This window comes from Leucoraja erinacea, chromosome 10 (assembly GCF_028641065.1).
Source record: "Leucoraja erinacea ecotype New England chromosome 10, Leri_hhj_1, whole genome shotgun sequence".
NCBI classification, from domain to species: Eukaryota; Metazoa; Chordata; class Chondrichthyes; order Rajiformes; family Rajidae; genus Leucoraja; species Leucoraja erinaceus.
In genome coordinates, this window is record NC_073386.1 from 57,726,195 (window position 1) to 57,752,712 (window position 26,518).

General features: G+C 47.2%; 1 protein-coding gene and 1 non-coding gene across 4 annotated transcripts in view; one reads left to right on the plus strand and one right to left on the minus strand.

Annotated features, from left to right (window-relative positions):
* Positions 1-26,518, minus strand: part of LOC129701273 (procollagen galactosyltransferase 2-like) — a 248,648-nt gene that overhangs the window by 189,605 nt on the left and 32,525 nt on the right. The window lies entirely within an intron of this gene.
* Positions 1,360-1,432, plus strand: trnat-ugu (transfer RNA threonine (anticodon UGU)). The gene has a single exon. It is a non-coding gene; the product is annotated as a tRNA-Thr (tRNA).

The following is a 26,518-nucleotide window of genomic DNA, read 5'->3' on the forward strand; positions in this document are numbered from 1 at the left end:
GGCCGCTGCTGGCCAGAGTCGCGCCGCCCACCGGAGTAACCGCTGCAGTATCAAGTTTTGTTATATTTTACAAAGTAATTCACTTTATAAACTTTAATGGACTTTATACTATGAACGGGACAAGTTTCAACGAGGCAGATGCGCCTGTGCAGAGCGCTCTGCTTACTGAACCCGCCAACCCCGTCTGTGCAGTTAGGGGAGTGTTACCAGACCCAGTATCTGCACATGCGCATTTGAGGTGTTTATCATTTAACATTTGTGGTGGATGTTAAATTTGTGTTTATTGTGTGTTTTTGTTATTTTTATTATATGTATGACTGCAAGGCACGATATTTTGGTCAGACCGATAGGTCTGAATGACAATAAAGGATACTTTGACTTTTGAGGGAGGGTTGCCGGGCCCAGAGCCATTTTCAGATCGCCATTTTGATCTAATACTTCCATGTGTACATGACTGGTGTCACAACGGGGACCCAACGGATCCACGGGTCGTCTAGTTGCCATTAAAATTGCCCTTCAGTGTGTCAGTGTGGGAATAAACTGGGATTTCAGGCTGATCTTTTGACTGTGAAGGTCATAAACTGATTATTAGACTGTGAGTAGAAAGGAACTGCAGATGCTGGTTTACGCCAAAGACCCAAAACGCTGGAGTAACTCAACGGGACAGGCAGTATCTCTGGATCGAAGGAATGGGTGCTGAGATGCTGCCTGTCCCGCTGAGTTACTCCAGCATTTTGTGTTTACCTTGCACAAATGTTATATTGAGTCACAAAAGAGTTAAACGTGGTCACACACAGCAGGTTGGCTAAGTATTTGGAGAGGTCTGAAGTAAGTGGCATGATGGAAAAAGAGCATGGCTGGTCAAGTACACACTTGCCAAATGCACCTCGTGTGAATTTAACAATTCGCTATAATGCAGTTTTTAAAGGCTGCAGCGGAAGGTTGATTTTCATGGCACGATCGTGTAAGCATTGTGCAGTATTAAAGAGACTGATGATGACTATTGTGTAAAAGGAAAAAAGGTTTCTGATTTCTCTTCATAAATTTGGTTAAAAAAATGTACGGTAGTTAAAAACTGTTCCCTCTCAAATGGGCCAAGGCAATGGTTGAGAAATAGAATTAAAAAGGAGGAACCTTGAAAGAGAAATCACCGACATGTAATATAAATGATAAGGCGTGAATCCATGACAATAGTGGTCACAGAGCGACAAAATTTCTCAGCAGAGATTTTTACAAAGGAATGCAGCTAGGAAATGTAGGAAGGCAAGTTGCAAGAAAAAGCCTTTAGAGTAAAGCTCTCCGAGTATTTTCCATATCTTACTCAATTTATATGATGCTAAGAAGTGTCGGAGCCACGAAGGCTCCATAGCTCAGGGGTTAGAGCACTGGTCTTGTAAACCAGGGGCCGTGAGTTCGAATCTCACTGGGGCCTGAATATTTTCCTGGGGTGCGAACATCAAAGACTAGACTAGGAAGAAGGGGAATGTTTAAAGGAGATGTGAGGGGCAAGTGTTTTTGCACAGAGAGTGGTGGGTGCCTGGAATGCGCTGCCAGGGGTGGTGGTGGAGGCAGATATAAAAGTGGTGATGAAGAGGCTTTTAGATAGGCACCTGGATATGCAGGGAAGGGAGAGATATGGATGACATGCCACTGTAAGTTCGGCCCCTGAAGGGTCTCCTTGCTGTACAACCTTGTGACTATTGTCTAATTGGGGAGAGATTTCAGAAATGGGAGGTGTGAAGGCGTCTTGTACAAAACGTTATTCCCATATGATGAATCCGAACACTGTGGTTGTAATTAAGTATTGTCTATCCACTGACTGGTTAGCAAGCCACAAAAGCTTTTCACTGTATCTCGGTACACGTGACAATAAACTAAACTGAACTGAGAAAACTAGTTGAACCTGGCAACAAGGAACTGCAGATGCTGGTTTTATAAAGAAAGACACAAAGTGCTGGAGTCCCCCTAGTCCTCACCTTTCACCCCACCAGCCGTCACATACAACAAATAATCCTCCGTCAGTTTCGCCACCTCCAACGTGACCCCACCACTCGCCACATCTTCCCATCTCCCCCCATGTCTGCCTTCCGCAAAGACCGCTCCCTCCGCAACTCCCTGGTCAATTCTTCCCTTCCCTCCCGCACCACCCCCTCCCCGGGCACTTTCCGTTGCAACCGCAAGAAATGCAACACCTGTCCCTTTACCTCCCCCCTCGACTCCATTCAAGGACCCAAGCAGTCGTTCCAGGTGCGACAGAGGTTCACCTGTATCTCCTCCAACCTCATCTACTGCATCCGCTGCTCTAGATGTCAGCTGATCTACATCAGTGAGACTAAGCGGAGGTTGGGCGATCGTTTTGCCGAACACCTCCGCTCAGTCCGCAATAACCTACCTGAACTCCCGGTGGCTCAGCACTTCAACTCCCCCTCCCATTCCCAATCCGACCTCTCTGTCCTGGGTCTCCTCCATTGTCAGAGTGAACAACACCGGAAATTGGAGGAACAGCACCTCATATGGTGAGCCTGCATCCGACGGGCATGAACATTGAATTCTCCCAATTTTGTTAGCCCTTGCTGTCTCCTCTCCTTCCTTAGCCCTCGAGCTGTCTCCTCCCATCCACCAGCCCTCGGGCTCATCCTCCTCCTTTTTTCCTTCCTTCTCCCAGCCACCCCCTATCTGTCTGAAGAAGGGTTTCGGCCCGAAATGTTACCTTCGCTCCATAGATGCTGCTGCACCCGCTGAGTTTCTCCAGCATTTTTGTGTACCTTCCTTCTAACATAGTTTAGTTTCGATTAGTTTGGAGAGACAACACAGAAACAGGCTTTTTGGCCCACTGAGTCCGCATCGACCAGTAATCACAGCACACTAAGGCCCCCGTCCCACTTTGGAGACCTAAACAGCAACCTCTGGTGATCTTGCCCGCCACCCAAAAAAAAAATCAAGGTCGAGGTGACCTGCAACCTCCTACCACCTCCCACGCATATGTTGAAAACCTTCCTCGACTATGAACAAAAGCGGCTTCAACTAGACCTGCGACTAAAAAATGATCGATTTTCAGTCATGGCTGGTTTAAATCATGATGAAAAAATAGCAGCAACCTAGATGAAACCTCGACCACGCGGAAACCACTTTTGACCATTAGGAAGAGCGACCAAAACTTCCGGTGACCTCATGGTAACCGTGGGTGGCGGGCGGGCAAGGTCACCAGAGGTTGCTGTTTAGGTCTCCTAAGTGGGACAGGGGCTTTACACTAGTAATTTATTTAATTACGATCACGATACAAAAACCAGAAAAAAACAAACCCGTGGTGACATACCCATGTTACAAAATCCCCAAATTATTCAGACACTAATTTTGCAGACATCCATATTACAAATATACTAAATAACTACTATACAATGATGCCCCTCTCTAACACGGGACATAACCCCGGTAAAGGGGAAAGCATCTGGCTCGGGCAAAGCCCTCTTCTGTCTGGCTCCGTGACTCGCAGATGGCCAGCTTGGTCAGGCCTAAGAACCTGTACGTCTTTGGTGTGCGGGAGGAAACCGGAGATCCTGGAGAAAACCCACGCAGGTCACGGGGAGAACGTACAGACAGCACCCATAATCAGGATCTAAATCAGGTCTCTGGCGCTGTAAGGCAGTGACTTTACCACCCTGCCAGCCATCACATCAAGTACTGTGCGAAGAAAGACACAAAATGCTGGAGTAACTCAGCAGGTCAAGCAGCATCTCTGGAGAGAAGGAATGTAGGAGGAAACCGGAGCACCCGGAGAAAACACACGCAGTCACAGGGAGAACATACAAACTCCGAACAGATTCCCTCTCTCCAGAGATGCTGCCTGGCCCGTTGAGTTGCTCCAGCATTTTATATCTTTCTTCGGTTTAAACCTGCATTGGCAGTTCCTTCCTGCACAAGTACCTTGAGAATCCACTTTAACTTAGCAGCATTAACATAGAATTTCAAGTGCTGGGGGTCAATAATACGTCCTCTTATAGGTCTGGCTCCCTCTTGAAACTGTAGGATTAAAGCCACAGTCTTCATTGAACAGCTCCTCATATTTTGCTAGGACAGCTTACACCCCAGCGGTATGAATATTGACTTCTCTAACTTCAAGTAACCCTTGCTTTCCCTCTCTCTCCATCCCTCCCCCATCCTAGTTCTCCGACCAGTCTGACTGTCCCCATGTTTATATTTTGTCTTTGTATGCTTCGTTGTCATCTTCCCATAGCCGACAGTGATCTAATCTACATTTTCCTGGAACTTTGTCTCCTTTGATGTCTCATTTTCACACCTTGCTCTTCCATATCTCATTTCCCTCTCCCCTGACTCTCAGCAATGTCACCCATTGCTTCTCTCCAGAGATGCTGCCTGTCTCGCTGAGTTACTCCAGCATTTTGGGTCTATCTTCAGTGTAAACCAGCATCTGCAGTTCCTTCCCACAGTCGAATCAGTTTTCTACCTTCACAGTCAAGATCAGTGTGATATCCCAGTTTATTCCCAGACTTACACACTGAAAGGCAATTTTAACGGTAATAATAGACACGTATTTATCATTCAGAGCATTGCGTGAAGTACCTGTATAGCATATTTGTAAATGAGAATGTATGAGGAAAAAAATGTATCAGAGCTTGGCATTAATCAGATGCTTAATCTGAAGAAGAATTTTGTAGTAAGAAAGAACTGCAGATGCTGGTTAAAATCGAAGGTAGACACAAAATGCTGGAGTAGCTCAGCGGGTGAGGCAGCATCTCTGGAGAGAAGGAATGGGTGACGTTTCGGGTCAAGACCCTTCTTCATACTGATGTCAGGGAGGGGGTGGGACAGAGATAGAATGTAGGCTGAGACAGTGAGACTGGGAAGATGCAGGGGATGGAGAGAGAGGGAAAGCAAGGGCTATCTGAAGTTAGAGAGGTCAATGTTCACACCGCTGGGGTGTAAGCTGCCCAAGCGAAATATGAGGTGCTGTTCTTCCAATTTGCACTGGGCCCCACTCTGACAGTGGAGGAGGCCCAGAACAGAAAGGTCAGATTGGGGGTTGACAAAAATGCTGGAGAAACTCAGCGGGTGCAGCAGCTTCTACGGAGCGAAGGAAATAGGCAACGTTTCGGGCCAAAACCCTTCTTCAGACTGATGTGGGGGGTGGGGCTTGCATCCTTGTATTGTGAGCCAGTGCCCTCTGGACCTAGACTCTCTCACTACTGGAAAAGTCCTCTCCACACCCACTCTATCTAGACCTTTCATTATGAGATAACTCAGCGGGTCAGGCAGCATCTTTGGCGAACATGGACAGGGGACCATTCGGGTCTTCAGGCTTTCCTTTCAGGTCAACACCATTCTTCTCGGGAGAGATGAACAAATGGATTCTTCCTCTGGCGTTGAATTAAATGATACATCAACTCTACCGCTGCACCACTTTTGCTGTGTCAGTAATTATTTATGTATTTACCAACACAACAGTAAATTATTGCACTTCAATAAGTGATTGATTCATCTGTGGAATTTTTTAATGATATGTACCTAATCTCATTTTTTTCTCTCTCACTTTTTGTTATACTTCCTCTCTCCCTTTTCTCTCTCTCTCTTTCTCTCTTTCTCTCTTTCTTTCTTTCTTTCTTTCTCTCTTTCTTTCTTTCTTTCTTTCTTTCTTTCTTTCTTTCTTTCTTTCTTTCTTTCTTTCTTTCTCTCTTTCTTTCTTTCTTTCTTTTTCTTTCTTTCTTTCTTTCTTTCTTTCTTTCTTTTTTTCTTTCTTTCTTTCTTTGTTCATCGCTTCACTGGCCTGTTACTCTTTGGTCTTCAGGCACACAGGGAATATTTTCCCTTTCGTCCAATACCTCCACAAAACCCTTTAATTCATAAGTTCATAGTTGATAAGTGATAGAAGCAGAATTAGGCCATTCGGCCCATCAACTCTACTCCACCACTCTCCTTCCTAACCCCATTATCCTGCCTTCTCCCCTTAACCTCTGACACCGTACTAATCAAGAATCTATCTATCTCTGTCATAAAAATATCCACTGACTTGACTCCGCAGCCTTCTGTGGCAAAGAATTCCACAGATTCACCACCCTCTGACTAAATACATTTCTCCTCATCTCTTTCCTAAAGGAACATACTTTTATTCTGAGGGTATGACCTCTGGTCCTAGACTCTCCCACTAGTGGAAACATCCTCTCCACATCCACTCTATCCAGGCCTTTCTCTATTCAGGAATGTGGTGCCCCCTCCTCCTGCTGAACTCCAATGAGAATATCAAACGCCCATTCCTGGGATCATTCTCGTAAACCTCCTCTGGATCTTCTCCAGGGCCAGCACACCCTTCCTCAGATATGGGGCCCAAAATTCTCCAAATGCGGTCTGACCAGTGCCTTGTAGAGCCTCAGCTGATTAATTTAAGTCTGTGGAGTGTGAAGAAGGATTCCGATCTGAAAAACCACTTGTCTATTCCCTCCACAGATGCTGCTTGACCCACTGATTTACTCCAGTATTTTGTCCATGCTGTGAAGTATTGCTCCGGTATTTAGATGACTTTGCAAAGAGCTGTTGGGATAGAAGGCAAGTCCTCAGCGCTAAATTACCCTCCGTTTATTGTCAATGATGCTAGCCCCATCATGCATAACATACACAGAGTCCACAAACTTTCTGAAAAATGCACTTGAAGGATATTAACTGCTCCTTTATGGGTGGACTCAGGAAACAGGACCCGTGCAGATGTTGAACTTCCCTCAGGAAATAAATGCATTTGTTAGCTACTGTCTAGACTTTAAAACAATGCTCACACACACATGCCAGCTTCATTTAGTTTAGTTCAGTTTAGAGATACAGCACACAAACAGGCCCTTCGGCCCACCGATTCCGTGCTGACCAGCAATCCCCGTACACTAGCATTACCCTACACACACTGGGGACAATTTTACATTTACCAAGCCAATTAACCTACAAACCTTTACGTCTTTGGAGTGTGGGAGGAAACTAGAGCACCTGGAGAAAACCCAAGGGGGGAATGTACAAACTCCGCACAGACAGAGCACCCATAGTCAGGATCACACCCAGGTCTCTGGTGCTGTGGGGCAGTAGTTCTACCATTGCGCCACCTTGCTTCTTTGCTTTGCGTTCATCTGTAACCAATCTGAATCTTCTATCCCCACTTGTCTCTACCTTTTCAAGCTTGGAGTCATCACACCATAAACCGGAGACAAACCTGGAACTATTAACATAGAAACATAGAAACATAGAAATTAGGTGCAGGAGTAGGCCATGCGGCCCTCCGAGCCTGCACCGCCATTCAATATGATCATGGCTGATCATCCAACTCAGTATCCCGTACCTGCCTTCTCTCCATCATGCATAACATTAAAATTATTAATAGGAATAACCTCCAATAATTTGGAAAATCCAAAGAGTCCAGCACCACCGACAAACCAAGTGTGCTGGATTATCAGTTTGATTGGATTGCAAAAATTCAATTGCTCCACATTCTCCACGCTGCCTCAAAAAAGCCGACTTGTCCCACCCCGGTCATTCCTTCTTCTCCCCGCTCCCATCGGGCAGAAGGTACAGAAGCTGAAAAGCTGGCACCACCAGGCTCAGGGACAGCTTCCTCCCCTCTGTGATCAGGCTTCTGAACGGTCCTTCCTCAAGCTAGGGTACTGTCCGATTCACCTCTACCCCATTGTGGAGATTGGCCTTTGTCTCTGGAACTGATGCGCTGCAATGCTGAGAACTAAATCTTACACTCTGTATCTTCCCCTCTGCTCTATCTATTTACTTGAGTTTGATTTGATTGTATTTATGTACAGTATTATCTGACCTGATTGGATAGGACACTGTACCTCAGTAAATAATAGTAATGATGAACCTGGCCCTAAATATTCAGTATGCAATAAAAACATACGTCAGTGGGAATTAAACTAACAAGTAAATGAAACGGTGTCAACAGAAACTTGCTTCAGTTAAATTTCCACAATCATCAGTAGTGCAAGCATTTTATCCAGCGCTTCAAACACCTCCTTGCATGAACATATTTAGACTTTAGAGATACAGCGTGGAAACAGGCCCTTCAGCCCACTGAGTCCACGCTGACCCGCATATTAACACTATTCTACACACATGCGGGAAAATTTACAATTTTTACCAAGCCAATTAACTTACAAAACTGTACGTCTTTTGGGTGTGGGCAGAAACCTGGAGCACCTGGAGAAAACCCACGCAGGTCACGGGGAGAACGTACAAACGCTATACAGACAGCACCAGTAGTCGGGGTTGAACACGGGCTGGTGATGCTGTGAGGCAGCAACTCATTGCTGCGCCACCGTGCCACCCTTAAATTGACACCAGATACACAGTTCCTTCAGGGAAAGGGGTACATGGTCACAGAGACGCCGATGTTTCTGATATTTCTAATGACCCATGATAAGGTTTAGGATTGGGCTCCTCTGTGATTCCCCATGGTCAAACAATCTTACTTCTGCTGAATACCCACAGAGATGTGCAAGCAATAGCCCCTCAGTTCTGTAGGGGTACTGGTTTAGTATAGTTTAGAGATACTGCACAGAAACAGGCCTTTCGGCACACGGAGTCCGCACCGATCAACGAAGCCCACACACTAACACTATACTGCACTCACACTAACACTATACTGCACTCAAATTTACATTTACACCAAGCCAATTAAAGGATGTACCTTTAGAAAGGAGTTGAGGAGCAATTTCTTTAGTCAGAGGGCGGTGAATCTGTGGAATTCATTGCCACAGACGGCTGTGGAGGCCAAGTCAATGGATATTTTTAAAGCGAAGATTGACAGATTCTTGATCAGTACGGGTGTCTGGGGTAATGGGGAGAAGGCAGTCGAATGGAGTTAAGAGGGAAAGACAGAATGGCGGAGTAGACTTGACGGGCCGAATGGCCTAATTCTGCACCTCGAACTCATGAACTTATGAATCAATAAGAATTAGTCTTGCTATTGTTTCGACAGTACAATATGCGGCAAAATTTATTTACACGAAATCCACTTACACATAAAACAAAACTACACGTCACTCGGTTACATCTGCATTGTTTAGTTTAGTTTAGTTTAGAGATACAGTGCGGAAACAGGACCTTCCCCACCGGGTCCACACCGATCAGCAATCCCCGCATATTAACACAATCCTATACCCATTAGGGACAATGTTTACATTTACCAAGCCAATTAACCTACAAACCTGTACGTCTTTGGTGTGTAGGAGGAAACCGAAGGTCTCGGAGAAAACCCACGCAGGTCACGGGGAGAACGTGCAAACTCCGTACTGACAGCACCTGTAGTCATGATTGAACCCAGGACTCCGGAGCTGCATTCGCTGTAAGGCGGCAAATCTACCGCTGCACCACCGTGACACCCACGTAATTTATACTTAAACCTTCTCAATAATTTAAAAGCAGACACATTGGATTCCTGATGCTGTTTTACAGAAACAGAAACAAAGTGCTGGAGTAACTCAGCGGGTCAGGCAGCATCTGTGGAGAACATGGATAGGTGACGTTTCACAGAGTGCTGGAGTAACTCAGCGGGTCAGGCAGCATCTCTGGAGAACATGGATAGGTGACATTTCACAGAGTGCTGGAGTACCTCAGCGGGTCAGGCAGCATCTACGGCGAACATGGATAGGTGACTTTTGGGGCCGGAGCCCCTCTTCTGTAATTTGTAAATTTGTAAATTGGCCCAAGTGTGTCGGATAAAACTAGTGTGAACGGGTGATCGGTGGTTGGCATGGACTTTGTGGGCCGAAGGGCCTGATTCCACGCTGTATCTCCAAATTATTTTAAATAGACCTGGGTTCGATCCTGACTGTGGGTGCTGTCTATACGTAGTTTGTACATTCTCCCTGTGAACCGCGTGGGTTTTCTCCAGATACTCTGCTTTCCTCCCACACTCCAAAGGCGTGCAGGTTTGAAGGTTAATTGGCTTTAGTAAATTGTAAATTGCCCCTATTGTGTGGGATAGTGCTAGTGCATGGGGTGATTGCTGGTCGGTGCGGACTCCGTACGATGAAGGGTCTCGACCAGAAACGTCACCCATTCCTTCACTCCAGAGATGCTGCCTGACCCGCTGAGTTACTCCAGCATTTTGTGCCTACCTTCAGTGGGATGTAGAGCCTGTATATCTAAAGTAAACTAATCTACCGCTAGTTCATGTGTATGTATGTATGTGTGAGTGGCTGTTTTGGCATGGACTGCCATGTGAATGGCTGCAGTCATGAGCAACTTGTTCCAAACAGCTCAGTGCCGTAGTCCAGGTGGTTACCACTCTCTCAGCTCTCCTGCTGACTCAGCCTTGCCACTCCAACCACAAATGTTCCTCACACCAATCCAGACATTTGGCAGCTCTGGATCAAAACAGACTGTAGTAATCCTGCCAGCAGCGGCATGGGGGAAAATAGGGTGAATATACGTACAGAAACGGAGAAAAACATCAGTCGTGGTGGTTAGGGTGGCAGGGTGGCGCAGTGGTAGAGTTGCTGCCTCACAGCGCCAGAGACCCGGGTTCGATCCCGACTACGGGCGCTGTCTGTGTGGAGTGACCCGCGTGGGTTTTCTCCAGGTGCTCTGACTTATCACACATTCCAAAGACGTGCAGGTTTGTTGGTTATTTGGCTCCAGTGAAATCTGTAAATTGCCCCCAGTGTGTGTAGGATAGTGCTAGAGGTTTTAGTGATTTTAAGGTGGAGATAGACAGATACTTGATTAGTACTGTTTCAGGGGTTATGGGGAGAAGGCAGGAGAATGTGGTTGAGAAGGAGAGATAGATCAGCCATGATTGGATGGTGGAGTACACTTGATGGGCTGAATGGCCTAATTCTATTCCTATAACCATATAACCATATAACAATTACAGCACGGAAACAGGCCATCTCGGCCCTACAAGTCCGTGCCGAACAACTTTGTTCCCTTAGTCCCACCTGCCTGCACTCATACCATATCCCTCCATTCTCTTCTCATCCATATGCCTATCCAATTTATTTTTAAATGATACCAACGAACCTGCCTCCACCACTTCCACTGGAAGCTCATTCCACACCGCTACCACTCTCTGAGTAAAGAAGTTCCCCCTCATATTACCCCTAAACTTCTGTCCCTTAATTCTGATCATGTCCTCTTGTTTGAATCTTCCCTATTCTCAAAGGGAAAAGCTTGTCCACATCAACTCTGTCTATCCCTCTCATCATTTTAAAGACCTCTATCAAGTCCCCCCCCTTAACCTTCTGCGCTCCAGAGGATAAAGACCTAACTTATTCAACCTTTCTCTGTAACTTAGTTGTTGAAGTTATGACATAACTGATGAAGTTATGTATGGGGTGATGACTGATGGCTGAAGGCCCTGTTTCCGCATTGTGCCTCTAAAGTCTAAAGTACGATGTCTAAAGTTTGGTTTCTGCCACATTTGATGAATTAGGTTTGAATCGTAGAGAGCTGTGATTTGAACTGTAAGGTTGTGTAACTTGGTGCAGGATCAAGACTGAGTGATCTCATGCTACCCCAGGTCCTGGCTTTGCCATCCCACATTACGTTCAGCCAAGCTGTTCTCTGCATCTACATGTACGATGTGAACATCAGGCAGATGTGAGCTTGCCAAGTGTGCTGATGAATGATCATGCTATTTTGTTTTTTGTAGTCGTTTTATTGATTGAATTTATTGAAAGATATAGCATGGAAACAGGCCCTTCGGCCCACCAAGTCCACGCCAATCATTGATTACCCTATCACACTAGTTCTATGTCATCCAATTGTCTCATCCGCTCCGTACATTTTAGTTTAGTTTATTGCCACGTGTACCGAAGTGCAGTGAAAGGCTTTTGTTGCGTGCTATCCAGTCACAATTGATTACAATTGAGTCATCTACAGAATAAAGGGCCTGTCCCACTTACGTGTCCTTGGCACGCAAATTACACGACCTCGTGGTCACGTTGAGCCGCGAAGGTCGGGCGCGATTACATGCGTACGCACAGCCGTCTGGAGTGCGTGACGTCATTTGAAGATAGACACAAAATGCTGGAGTAACTCAGCAGGACAGGCAGCATCTCTGGAGGGAAGGAATGGGTGATGTTTCGGGTCGAGAACCTTCTTCAGTCTGAAAAGAAGGGTCTTGTCCCGAAACGTCACCCATTGCTTCTCTCCAGAGATGCCGCCGGTCCCGCTGAGTCACTCCTGCATTTTGTGTCTATCTCCAATCATCTTGGCCCCGCTCTGTGAGTAGAAGTGTGGGCGGATCCGGACCGCAACGGCCGTGAGCCCCAGGCCGAGTTCGGCGATCGTTTTCCTGCTTCTGCTGCTGTTGGAGGTGAGACGTTGCGTCGCGCCAGGGTCTTCGGCCTGTCCCACTTTGACCGTCAGTTACGTGACAGGCCGTTGGCGCGCAAAGATTTTGTTCGCTACAAAAAGTTCGGAGCGCCCGCGCGATGTCGCGCACAACTACATACCCCTCCGCGCTTCTCAGTGGGACCGGCCCCGCGCGGCCACACGATGCCCATGCGCCTCAACGCGACCACAAGGTCGCGTAATTTGCGTGCCAAGGACACGTAAGTGGGACAGGCCCTTAATTTTTAGTACAAGATAAAGTGCAGTAAAGTCCGATTAAAGATAGTCTGAGGGTCTCCTATGAGGTGGATAGTAGCTCAGGACCGACTTCGATGGGCAATTTACAGATGAACAATTGACCAAACCCACATGACTTTGGGATGTGGGAGGAAACCAGAGCACCCGGAGGAAACCCATATGGCCAAAGGGAGAACATGCAAACTCCACACAGACAGCACCAAGAATCAACCAAGATAATTAATCACCAAGACAACCATCTCCATCGCAGGGGACAGACTCCTGACCGACATACATTACAAACCCACTGACTCACATGGCTATCTGGACTACACGTCTTCCTACCCTGCCCCCTGTAAAGACTCCATCCCCTACTCCCAATTCCTCCGCCTACGCCGCATCTGTTCCCAGGATGAGACATTCCACACCAGGGCATCAGAAATGTCCTCGTTCGTCAGAGAACGGGGATTCCCCTCCGCCACCATAGATGAAGCTCACAACAGGGTCTCATCCATACCCCGTAACACTGCTCTCTCTCCCCATCCCCGCACTCGCAACAAGGGCAGAGTCCCTCTACCCCTTCACCTCCCCCCTCGACTCCATTCAAGGACTCAAGCAGTCGTTCCAGGTGCGACAAAGGTTCACCTACATCTCCTCCAACCTCATCTACTGCATCCTCGCCGAACACCTCCGCTCAGTCCGCAATAACCAACCTGACCTCCCGGTGGCTCAGCACTTCAACTCCCCCTCCCATTCCCAATCTGACCTCTCTGTCCTGGGTCTCCTCCATTGCCAGAGTGAGCAACAGCGGAAATTGGAGGAACAGCGCCTCATATTCCGCCTGGGGATCTTGCGTCCAGATGGCATTAACATTGAATTCTCCCAATTTTGCTAGTCCTTGCTGTCTCCTCCCCTTCCTTAACCCTCCAGCTGTCTCCTCCCACCCTCCTATCCGCCCGCCCTCAGGCTCTTCCTCCTCCCCTTTTCCTTCCTTCTCCCCCCCCCACCCCCATCAGTCTGAAGAAGGGTTTCGGCCCGAAACGTTGCCTATTTCCTTCGCTCCATAGATGCTGCTGCACCCGCTGAGTTTCTCCAGCTTTTTTGTGTAACCTTCAAGTATAGTTTAGTTTGGAGACATACCTATGAAACAGGCTCTTCGGCCCACCGGGTCCGCGCCTATCCCTGGTTCTATCCTACATAGTAGGGACAATTTACAGCAGTCAAGTCAAGTCAAGTCAAGTCAAGTTTATTGGTCACATACACATACGAGATGTGCAGTGAAATGAAAAGTGGCAATGCTCGCGGACTTTGTGCAAAAAGACAAACAAACAAACAAACAACCAAACAAACTACAAACAGAATCACATATTCTTTTACATATTAAATATTGTGGGCGGAAGGAACAAGGGAAAAAACAGCAATTTTTAAAAAAGCAGTAGAGTGGTTCAGTAGAGTTAGTCCCTGGAGAGATAGGAGTTTACAGTCTGAATGGCCTCTGGGAAGAAACTCCTTCTCAACCTCTCCGTTTTCACAGCATGGCAACGGAGGCGTTTGCCTGACCGTGGCAGCTGGAACAGTCCGTTGCAGAGGTGGAAGGGGTCTCCCATGATCTTGTTGGCTCTGGAGTTGCACCCCCTGTTGTATAGTTCCTGCAGGGGGGCGAGTGAAGTTCCCATAGTGCGTTCGACCGAACACACTACTTACTCTCTGCAGAGCCTTCTTGTCCTTGGCAGAGCAATTCCCAAACCAGATGGTAATGTTTCCGGACAAGATGCTTTCTACCGCCGCTGAGTAGAAGCACTGGAGGATCCTCGGAGACACTCTGAATTTCCTCAATTGCCTGAGGTGGTAAAGGCGCTGCCTTGCCTTACTCACGAGTGCTGCGGCGTGTGATGTCCATGTCATATCCTCAGAGATGTGGACTCCCAGATATTTAAAACAGTTCACCCTATCCACAGGATCCCCATTTATCCTCAATGGAGTGTACGTCCTCGGATGATGTGCCCTCCTAAAGCCAATGAACCCACAAACCCTCATGTCTTTGGAATGTGGGAGGAAACCAGAGCACCCAGAGAAAACCCACACAGTCACAGGGAGAACATACAAACTCCATATAGACAGCACCCGTAGTCAGGGTCGAACCCGGGTCTCTAGCGCTGTAAGGCAGCAACTCTACCGCTGCGCAACCAGGCTGAGTGAAGTGATTACAGAGGCAGAAACACAATGCTGGATATTAATGTGGAAACAAGTCATTTGGAATTCTTCATCCCTGACTACATTAAAGACACAGGGTGCTGGAGTAACTCAGTGGGTCAGGCAGCATCTCTGGAGAACATGTCGTTGATCTGAAGAAGGATCCCGACCCGAAACGTCACCTACCCCCGTACTGCAGAGGTGCCTTACAGCACTTTGCGATTATTTTTGTAAACCGACATCCACGTGTCTCCTCACTGTTTAATATTTCACCAAAGCCACAGAATATAGTTGTAAATTCCTGAGGCACGCCAGAGTCCATTCTGTGGTGAAGTCAACTTTGTTGTGGTGTAATGAGGGGGATCCTCAGTGAAATTTACTGAATAATGAAAGGCATAGCTAGAGTGGATGCGGAGAGGATGTTTCCACTGGTGGGAGAGTCGAGGAACAGAGGTCACAGCCTCAGAATTAAAGGGCGCTCCTTTAGAAAGGAGGTGAGGAGAAACTTCTTTAGTCAGAGGGTAGTTAATCTGTGGAACTCATTGCCACAGAAGGCTGTGGAGGCCAAGTCAGTGGATATTTTTAAGGCAGAGATAGATAAATTCTTGATTGGAACGGGTGTCAAGGGTTATGGGGAGAAGGCAGGAAAATAGGATGAGGAGGCAGAGATCAGCCATGATTGAATGGCGGAGAGGGCCAAATGGCCTAATTCTACTCCTATAACTTGTGGACTTGTGCATAAAACATGGGAGTTTTTGATGGCCACTCTAGATCTGGTGAAGAGTTTAGACCATGCAAGGAGCTCGCAGAATGACTGATATACAAAGACTGTGTTCCAGAGTAGAGGGGCCAGGCACAGCACCCACTGGAGATTTGTCTCAGGCATTTTGTGAGCGGCTTTCATTGTGGCATTAGTCCGCACACGCCTCTTGCAATCTGTAATAAATAATATGGCAACTTCAATTCTGCTCCTTTCTATGTTAAGGTCAATTAAATCATTTCATCTATTGGGAAATTTCTTGTGGTTTCTCCAGGATTTAACAGCGGCACGGTGGTGCAGCAGTAGAGTTGCTGCCTCCCAGCGCCAGAGACCCGAGTTCCATCCTAATCTGGGATGCTGTCTGCACGGAGTTTGCATGTTCTCCCCGTGCCCACGTGGGTTTTCTCCGGGTGCTCCAGTTTCCTCCCACATCCTAAAGACATGCAGGTTTGTACATTAATTGGCTTCTGTAAATTGTCCCCAGTGTGTGCGATACAGAGTTGGCTTCGTTAAAAATTGTACATTTCCCCAGAGTGTAGGATTATGTTAGTTTACAGGGGTGATTGCTGGTCGGCATGGACTCGGTGGGCCAAAGTGCTCATTTCCATGCTGCATCTCTAAATTCTAAAGCTCCCATTACACAGACAGTACAGTCCATCTCAAGAAGGGTTTCGGCCCGAAACGTTGCCTATTTCCTTCGCTCCATAGATGCTGCTGCACCCACTGAGTTTCTGCAGCATTTTTGTCTACCTTAGTCCATCTCAAAAGTTGCCTAGTTCAAATCAGCATAGAACGTAGACCACAAGAACAGACCATTCGGCCCACAATGTTTGTGCCCTAAATGATGAATCTGCTTTCCCCTGCCTGAATGTGATCCAGATTCCTCTGTTCCCTGCATATCCATGTGCCTATCTGACAGCCTCTAAAACAACACTATCTAATCTAGCTCCACCACCACCCCTGGCAGCGCATTCCAGGCACCCACCACCCTCATGCAAATCTCCTTTGATCATTCCCCTCTTACCTTAAAGCTATGCCCTCAGTCGTTGACATTTCACACCCTGGGAAAAAGGTTTTGACTGTCCACCATATCAATGCCGCTCATCATTTTATACGCTGCTATAAGTTTTATTTTTAGTCCGGCATCGTTGTTTAGAGATACAGCACGGGAACAGGGACTTCATCCCACCGTGTCAACACTGCCCATCAATCACACTAGTTCTATCTTGTCATTCATTCATCATTATTGTAAACAATAGTGACGCAGTGGTGCTGGTTTCCGACGGGAACGGTGACGGACGTCTCTGTCCTCCAGTTCCTGCGGACTTCCGCCGCTAGAAGTATCGGATTTTGGTGTGTGTGCTTTATCATCATTCCTTACAATGTCGTGTACGACAGTGATCGCAACTTCTACTGAAGTGTGGATGGCCGTTGGCTCGCTAGGAGCTCATCCGCCCTTTGACAGGTCTTGTTTTTGGTCCTGCTGGGGGTCCACAGCCCCCTCCTCACCTGGCAAACCAACCGGTTTAGTCGCCGACTATCCGACCATGGAGCAGGTAGCACGGGATTACATGGTACCCATGGCGGGGTGGAACTCCCCCCGACCTGACCCGGACTATGTTGTCCCACTCTCTAATCCACTCACTGCACACTAGGGGGCAATTTACAGAGGCAAATTGATCTACAAGACTGCACGTCATTGGAGTGTGAGAGGAAACCGGAGCACCCGGAGGAAACCCACGTGGTCACAGGGAGAACGTGCAAACTTCATGCACACTCAGCACCTGAGATCAGGATCAAACCCGGGTCTCTGCCGCTGTGAGGCGCTGGCTTTACCAGCTGTGCCACTGTGCCACCCTGACAGCTTGCTTTATACAGTGGTAAGGACCACAATATCCAGAGTTGATTTAACTTGGGGGGGTTTCAGGCAAGAAGTGTCCATTTGATTTATCCAGACAAGTGATGTCAATATACATTGTTGATTAGAGCAGACCACCAGACTTATTATACGAGAGAATACTGATGGCAAAAATCAGTAGCAATAGCATTCATTTGACCCTTAGAGATTATGGACTTTTTACTATTGGGAAGGGATGGAATGGAATAAAATGAAACAGAGTATTTCCAGATGATGAGGGTTCTGGCCCAAAGAGAAATTAAACATAATAGATTTAAGAAAAACATTATTTATTTTAGGAGTGGTGTCTGTTCAGTCAGAGGGTGGTGAATCTGTGGAAATCATTGCCACAGACAGCTGTGGAGGCCAAGTCAATGGATATTTTTAAGGCAGAGATAGATAGATTCTCGATTAGTACAGGTGTCAGGGGTTATGGGGAGAAGGCAGGAGAATGGGTTTAGGAGAGAGATAGATCAGCCATGATTGAATGGTGGATCAGACTTCATGGGCCGAAAGGCCTAATTCAGCTCCTATCACATGACCTTATGACCTTATTCATTGCCAGTGCTGGTTATTGAAGAAAAGATTGTGTCAGTGATAAGGATAAGACTGTGGTTATTGTGTTAAAGCCACCAGTTTAGTTTAGTTTAGTTTAGAGATACCACGTGGCAACAGGCCCTTTGGCCCACCGAGTCCGTGCCGACCAGCGATCCATGTACACTTGCACCTGTCTACACACTAAGAACAATTTACAATTTTTACTGAAGCCAATTAACTTACAATCCTGCGTGTCTTTGGGGTGTGGGAGGAAACCGGAGCACCCGGACAAAACCCACGTGGTCCCGGGGAGAATGTAAGATTCCGTACAGGCAACAACCGTGGTCGGGTTGTGCTGTCTATGTGGAGTTTGTGCGTTCTTCCTATGACTTTGTGGCATTCCCCTGGGTGCGCCGGTTTCCTCCCACATCCCAATCCCGTACAGGTTAGTTGGATTCTGTCCAATAGTCCCTAGTATGTAGGGTGCAAGACTGGAATAACATGGAACTAGTGTATGGGCGATTGTTGGTCAGTCCGGACTCAGTGGGCTGAAGGGCCTGTTTCCATGTGGTAATTGGCCTCTGTAAATTGCCCCTAGTGTGTCGGGTGCCGAAGTAGCACTAGTGTACGGGTGGTCGGTGTTGACTCGCTGGGCCGAAGGGCCTGTTTCCGGAGGTGGGTGCCTGGAATGAGCTGAGAGGGTAGACAGTCAGATAACTTTTAGTCCCAGGGTGGAAACATCAAAGACTAGAGGACATAGCTTTAAGGTGAGAGGGACAAAGTTTAAATGAGATGTGCAGGGCAGTTTTATGTACATGGAGAGAGGTGGGTTGCCTTCCCGGAGATGTGATTATTTTTCGGATCACATTCTCCGGGTTCTGCGGCCTACCATCGCTGGAGCTGAGACCCACCTCGGACTGTCGTCAGCCCCACCGCGGGGCGGGGACTTAACATCAGAGCTGATCCCTTGCCTGGGATCGCTCCCACCGCGACCACCGCCATCAAGAGCTCGCAGTCTTCGGGAGAGGCTAGTCGGGAGCTCCAACGTCGCGGAAGGTTGGACCAGCCCTGACGCAAGGTTCGATCGTCCAGCGTGGGGGAACTGGCCGCACCGATGCGGGAGCAGATTGCCTCGATGTGGAGGGCCGGAAATGCCGCCGGGAGTCAAGATCATCCCATCAATGGGGGCTCAAGGCCCACGACCGAGGACCAGCAAATGGAAGAGACTTGATCTTTAGTTTGCTTTCCATCACAGTGAGGAGTGTGGAGGAGTCACTGTGGTGGATGTTCATGTTAAAATGTGTTTTTGAAGTGATCTGTGCTTTTAATTGTATGACTGACCTGGCCAATGAAATTCTTCATATGTTGCAAAACATACTTGGCGAATAAAGTGTAATTCTGATTCTGATTCTGATACTGATTGGGGAGAGGTGTGTGACTGGGAAGCATTGCTGGGGGTAGTGCTGGAGGCAGATACGATGCTGGTGTTGAGGAGACTTTTACATAGATGCAGGACTATGCAGGATATGGACCATGTGATGGCAGAGGGGAGTTGTTTAACTTGGCACTATGTTCAACAAAGACGTCATGGGCCGAAGGGCCTGACCCTGTGCTGTACTGTTCTACATAGAGGAAGGAACTGCAGATGCTGTTTACACTGAAGATGGACACAAAATGCAGAAGTAACTCAGCGAGACAGGCAGTGTCTGTGGAGAGATGGAATGGGAGACGTCTCAGATGGAGACTGAAGAAGGATCTGAAACATCATCCCATTCCTTCTTTCCAGAGATGCAATGGAATGGAATGGAATACTTCATTATCACAGTGAGATTCTTTGCATGCGTACACAATGTATACACATAACAGCCACCTACAGCACTGACCAAGTTACAAAACACGCCCGGCTCATCCTTTTGTCCCCCCCACCCTCCCCCACACTGGGTCCACATTGTGATGCTTCTTGCCTGCTGAGTTACTCCAGCATTTCTGTGCCTGGACTGTTCTATGTTCTATGTGTTATGCAGAGGATGAAAACAGCCTGTAACAGCAGAGGAATGGACAGTGTTCTCAGCCTGAGGCAACATTTGCAGTTTGCCACGTATAATGAAGGTTCATAATTTGTGCAGTTATCTGGGAATGTTGATAAAATGCAGCCAGGATATTGATAACAACTTAATTGAAGGAGCCAATTTCTAGGACAAATCCGTCTGGCAGGAGATAAGGGGTAAAAACCCAACAGCCAACAGGCTTCCATCTTCACAGTTATAAAATGAGAAGTTACAGTAACTCACTTTGGTAAGAGTCAAAGTCTCAGAGTCTAATTAGTTGGGAAGTGGCTGTCTTGATATGAGATGGTGGGGACAGCACAGTGGTGCAGCGGTAGAGTTGCTGCCTCACAGCGCCAGAGACCCAGGTTCAATCCTGACTACGGGTGCTGTCTGTACGGAGTTTGCACATTTTCCCCGTTTTCTCCGGGTGCTCCGGGTTTCCCACATTCCAAAGACGTAGTAGGGTAATTGGCCTCTGTAAATTGTTCCTAGTGTGTAGGATAGAATTTGTGTATGGTTGGTTGCTGGCCAGCCTAGACTCAGTGGGCTGAACGGCCTGTTTCCATGCTGTATCTCTAAACTGAAAAAACAAAGTAAAAAACACTGGGTCCAATCTCATGGTAACTTAGGCCTCTTAGACGGAAGAGCAGGCTGTTAAGATAGTAATAAAAAATAAATATCAGCCTTGGAAATTCCCAACCGGTATACACCACTTGCACCTCCTCCAACCTCATCTACTGTATCCGCTTTTCCAGGTGGTTCTCCTGTATATCGGCGAGACCAAGCGCAGGCTCGGCGAACATTTCACTGAACACCTCCGCTCAGTCCGTCTAAACCGACCTGATCTCCCGGTTGCCAAACACTTTAACTCCCCCTCCCATTCCCACACTGACCTTTCTGTCCTGGGCCTCCTCCACTGTCAGAGTGAGGCCCAGCGCAAATTGGAGGAACAGCAGCTTATATTTTGCTTGGGCAGCTTACACCCCAGCGGTGTGAACATTGACTTCTCTAACTTCAAGTACCCCTTACGTTCCCTCTCTCTCCGTCCTCTCCCTCATCCTAGTTCTCCGACTAGTTTGACTGCCCTCCTGATGACATTTTATCCCTGTTTGCTTCGTTGTCACCTTCCCCTAGCTAACATTTTCCATGATCTTCGTCCCCCTTTGATCTCTCGTAGTCACACCTTACCCTTCCATATTCCACCAGGGGGCGCCACATGATGGCAGCCTCACCAACAGTCTGTCTGTCTTTTTTGTCATTTGTTTGTTATTTTTAGTGTGTTTTAAAAAGTTTGTGTTAATGTTGTCTGGTTTGTTTTATGTGGGGGGTGGGGGGGGGGGGGGAGGGGGGAGGGGGAATTTTTTTTTCAATATCTTACCTTGCCGAAGATGCGATTGTTTTCCGGATCGTATCTCTGGTCGCTCTGCAGCCTAACATCATGGAGCTGGAGGCCTTGCTCGGGACTGACTTTGGGCCCCACCGCGGGGATCGTGGACTTACCATCGGAGCCGATCCCTTGCCTGGGATCAACGCTCCAACCGCGGCCTGCGGATTTCACCATCGAGGAGCTCGCAGTCTCGGGTAGAGACTGATGTCGGGAAGATCCAACTTCACAGAAGGTTTCGACCAGCCCCGACCCGGGGTCAGATCGCCCGGCGCGGGGGAGCTGAGATTCCCCCCGATGCAGGAGCTTGATCACACCGACACCAGGGCCCAAACAGCGCTGACTACGGGAGCCAAGATCGTCCCGACAATGGAAACCCCCGACCGCGGGAGAACAAAGAAGGGAAGAGATTGAACTTTTTTTGTCTTCCATCACAGTGAGGAATGTGGAGGAGTCACTGTGGTGGATGTTTCTGTTAAAATGTATTTTGTGTGTTATTTTGCTTTTTATTGGTATGACTGTATGGCAAATGAAATTCCTCGTATGTTGCAAAACATACTTGGCTAATAAAGTGTTATTATGATGGTTATGATTGTGATGATATATCTGTGTCTCCCTCTCCCGTGACCTTCAGTCTGAGGGAGGGTCTCGACCCGAAACGCCACCCGTTCCTTCTCTCCAGAAATGCTGCCTGGCCCGCTGAGTTACTCCAGCATTTTGTGTTTATCTTTGGAGAAACTTAGCCATCAGACCCATATGAGAGTCAGATCCTTCTATAAGGTGAAACACAAAATGCTGGTGTAACTTAGCAGGAAAGGCAGCATTGGTGGAGTGAGTGAATGGACAGAGGACGTATTTCTCCAGCATTTTGTGTTTTGCTCAGGATTCCAGCATCTGCAGTTCCTTGTGGCGGGATGTGTGGCGGGATGCGTAACTGCTGGTTTAATAGAAGGAATAGGTGACGTTTTGGGTTGAGACCCTTCTTCAGACTCCTTCTACGAGTTGTCAGGAGCAATCCATTCCCTACTCGACTGTACTCCATTGGCTCTGAATGACAGCATGGTGGCGCAGCGGTAGAGTTGCTGCCTTACAGCGCCAGAGATCCGGGCTCGATCCTGACCACGGGTGCTGTCTGTACGCAGTTTAAACGTTTTCCCTGTGACCGCGTGGAATTTCTCCGGGTGTTCCATTTCCTCCAACATTCCAAAGGTGCACAGGTTTGTTGGTTAATTGGCTGGTAAAATTGTAAATTGTCCCTAGCATGTGTAGGATAGAGTTTGTGTACAGGAATCACTGGTTAGTACAGGCTCACTGGGCTGAAGGGCCTGTTTCCTCGCCGTATCTCTAAAACTAAAACTTAAGATACAGTGATTGTGCAGGTCACTTTAACATACACGAAGCAGGATCTCGACCCGAAACATCACCCATTCCTTCTCTCCAGCGATGCTGCCTGTCCCGCTGAGTTCCTCCAGCTTTTTGTGTCAATAACTGAAAGACCCTTGAATGCATTATTTTGCCTGTTTCAGCAGGAATCCACTGGCCATGCAATTGTGTCACCAATAATTTGTAAAACACTTTCCATGCATCACATTTTTCAAATGTCCTAATTTTTGTATTGCTCAATTTTTAACTAATGAAGACAGAATACACTGCTGAATCTAGTGCATACCAACAAGGATTCTAATCATCAGTTCATGGGTCTGCGGCTCATAAACAGTTGGATTTCTGTTGCCAGATTTTAGAGAGAAGGTATACCATGACCTTAAGATTACAAGATTACTCTACAGTTAAATTGCCCTCTTGTGAAAAACAGCACCTGATATTAATCTTGTGCCAATTCATAGCATAAATCTGATGGAAAAAGGGGGAAAAAAAAATTCACTTGGATGGTGGCCCAGCAAAAACGTTTGACGTTAACCTACGCACATGCAGAATAAGTCAAAGACGAGTTTGCACAAAAGACTAAATGGGATATCAGCACATTTTAACTCAGTTATCAGTTTAGTTTATTGTCACGTGTACCAAGGTTTTGGTTGCGTGCTAACCAGTCAGCGTAGGGTCTGGATCCGAAACGTCACCCATTCTTCTCTCCAGAGATGCTGCCTGTCCCACTGAGTTACTCCAGCTTTTTGTGTCTATCTTCAGTGTAAAGACATGATTACAATCGAGCCATTTGCAGTGTATGGATGCATGATAAAGGAATAACGTTTAGTGCAAGGTAAAGCCAGCAAAGTCCGATCAAGGATAGTCTGAAGGTCACCAATGAGGTAGATAGTAGTTCAGCATTTATCTCTGGTTGTGGTAGGATGGTTCAGTTGCCTGATAACAGCTGGGAAGAAACTGTCCCTGAATCTGGAGGTGTGCGTTTTCCCACTTCTGTACCTTTTGCCTGATGGGAGAGGGGAGAAGAGGGAGTGGCCAGGGTGTGACTTGTCCTTGATGATGCTGCTGGCCTTGCCGAGGCAAAGTGAGATATAAATGGTCAATGGAAGGGAGGTTGGTTTGTGTGATGGTCTGGGCTGCGTCCACAATTCGCTGCAGTTGCTTGTGGTGCTGGATGGAGCTGTTCCCAAACCAAGCTGTGATGCACCCTGATAAAATGCTTTCTACAGTGCATCTGTCAAAGATCTCTTGCCCCCGAGTACTCACTCAATTCATCACATAGGCTGGTGAAAAAGAGGGTGGCACGGTGGTGCAGCTGGTAGAGCTGGCAGCACCAGAGACCCAGGTTCGATCCTGACCTCGGGAGCTGTCTGTGTGGAGTTTGCACATTCTCCCTGTGACCGGGTGGGTTTTCTTATGGTCTGTTCTAACCAACAATATATTAAACATCTGGATAAATCAAATGATCACTTCATGCCTAAAATAAATCAAGTTAAATCAAATCTGCATCCTACCATCACAGAAAACAACCTATAGCACGGTGGCGCAGCAGTGGAGTTGCTGCCTCACAGCGCTAGAGACCCGGGTTCGATCCTGACCTCGGATGCTGTCTGTACAGAGTTTGCACGTTCTCCCTGTGACTGCATGGGTGCTCCAGTTTCCTCCGAAATCCTAAAGACGTGTGGGTTTGAAGGCTAAACGGTGTCTGTAAATTGCCCCCTAGTGTGTGGAGTGTGCATGAGAATGCGGGATAACGTCGAACTAGTGTGAAGGATTCGATGGTCGGCATGGACTTGGTGGGCTGAAGGGCCTGTCTCCAAACTGTATCTCTAAACTAAATTAAACCAGTAGCCTCCGAATAAAAGGACAGTACCTTTAGAAAGGAGATGAGGATGAATTTGTGGAATTCATTGCCACAGATGGCTGTGGAGCAGGGCTGTCTTAATGCATGGGCACGTTGGCCAGTTGCCCGGGGCCCACCAGCATAGGGGCCCCACGCTAATCTATGTTATTGTAGAACATGAAAATGGAGAAGAACATCGCAAGGGCATGAGGGCATATTTGATTCGGCATAAAGAAGCTGCAAGTGTAGGGGCCCCAGTGCACTGCTTTGCCTGGGGCCTATAATGCTGTTAACACAGCCCTGCTGTGGAGGCCAAGTCAATGGATATTTTAAGGCAGAGGTTGATAGATTTTTGATAATTGTGGTGCCCAGGGGTTATGGTGAGAAGGCAGGAGAAGGGGTTGAGAGGGAAAGATAGATCAGCTATGATTGAATGGTTGAGTAGACTTGATGGGTCGAATGGCCTAATTCTGCTCCAATCACTTATGAATATATGAACATATATGAGTTTAACTTTATTTAAACTAGTTTAGTTTAGAGATAGTGATATATTGATGCTGGAAGACATGGTAGACAAAAATACTGGCGAAACTCAGCGGGTGAGGCAACATCTATGGAGCGAAGAAATAGACGACATCGGTTAAAAACGTCATCTATTCCTTGGCTCCATAGATGCTGCCTCACCCGCTGAGTTTCTTCAGCATTTTTGTCCACCTTTGATTTTTCCAGCATCTGTAGTTCTTTCTTAAACACAAGGTCGACTGGCAGTGCAATAGAGAATGGTTTGTTTCTGAGCACACTTTCTATCTGATAAGTTGAACATATTCTCTCCAATCGATGAATTATCAGATCCATGATCAAAGCCACTTTGTCCTGTTCCGCTCCGACAATGTACAGTGCAGGATTTAACCTCTTGCCCCCTGAATTACTGCTCATCTACTTGTAAGCACACAGATAAATGGGTTGGGAGACTGAGAGTTGAATACAGTTGCTGCCTCCAATACTTGAAATGCTGCCTGGCATCTGTTACTTGTAGACTCACTGACAGAGGGCAGAACAAGGTCAGGTGAAAAAGGGCCACAGTCTATTTCATCTCCTTTTAAAACATGAACTATTATCCGATCACAAACTCCAACTGTATTTTTGCATGAGAACTGACCCAACTCTACATTGCAATCCCCGCCGGCAGATGTCTGAAAAAGGGTCTCCATCCGAAACGTCACCCATTCCTTCGCTCCAGAGATGCTGCCTGTCCCGTTGAGTTACTCCAGCTTTTTGTGTCTATCTTTGGTTTAAACCAGCATCTGCAGTTCCATCCTACACACACCATCCTTTATCAGATGGATGTCGGAGCCAACTGTTAACAATGGAGCTTAAAAGGACACAAAGTGCTGGAACAATAGACAATAGACAATAGACAATAGGTGCAGGCCTAGGCCATTTGGCCCTTCGAGCCAGCACCACCATTCAATGTGATTATGGCTGATCATCCACAATCAGTACCCCGTTCATGCCTTCTCCCCATATCCCCTGACTCTGCTATCTTTAAAAGCCCTATCTAACTCTCTCTTGAAAGTATCCAGAGAACCGGCCTCCACCGCCCTCTGAGGCAGAGAATTCCACAGACTCACAACTCTCTGTGTGAAAAAGTGTTTCTCGTCTCCGTTCTAAATGGCTTAGCCCTTATTCTTAAACTGTGGCCCCTGGTTCTGGACTCCCCCAACATCGGGAACATGTTTCCTGCCTCTAGCGTGTCCAAACCCCTAAATAATCTTATATGTTTCAATAAGATCCCCTCTCACAATAACTCAACGTGTCTGGCAGCATCTCTGGAGGACATGGATAGGTGATGTTTCAGGTCAGAATCCTTCTTTGTTTTGGCTTAGTTATCGAGTGATAC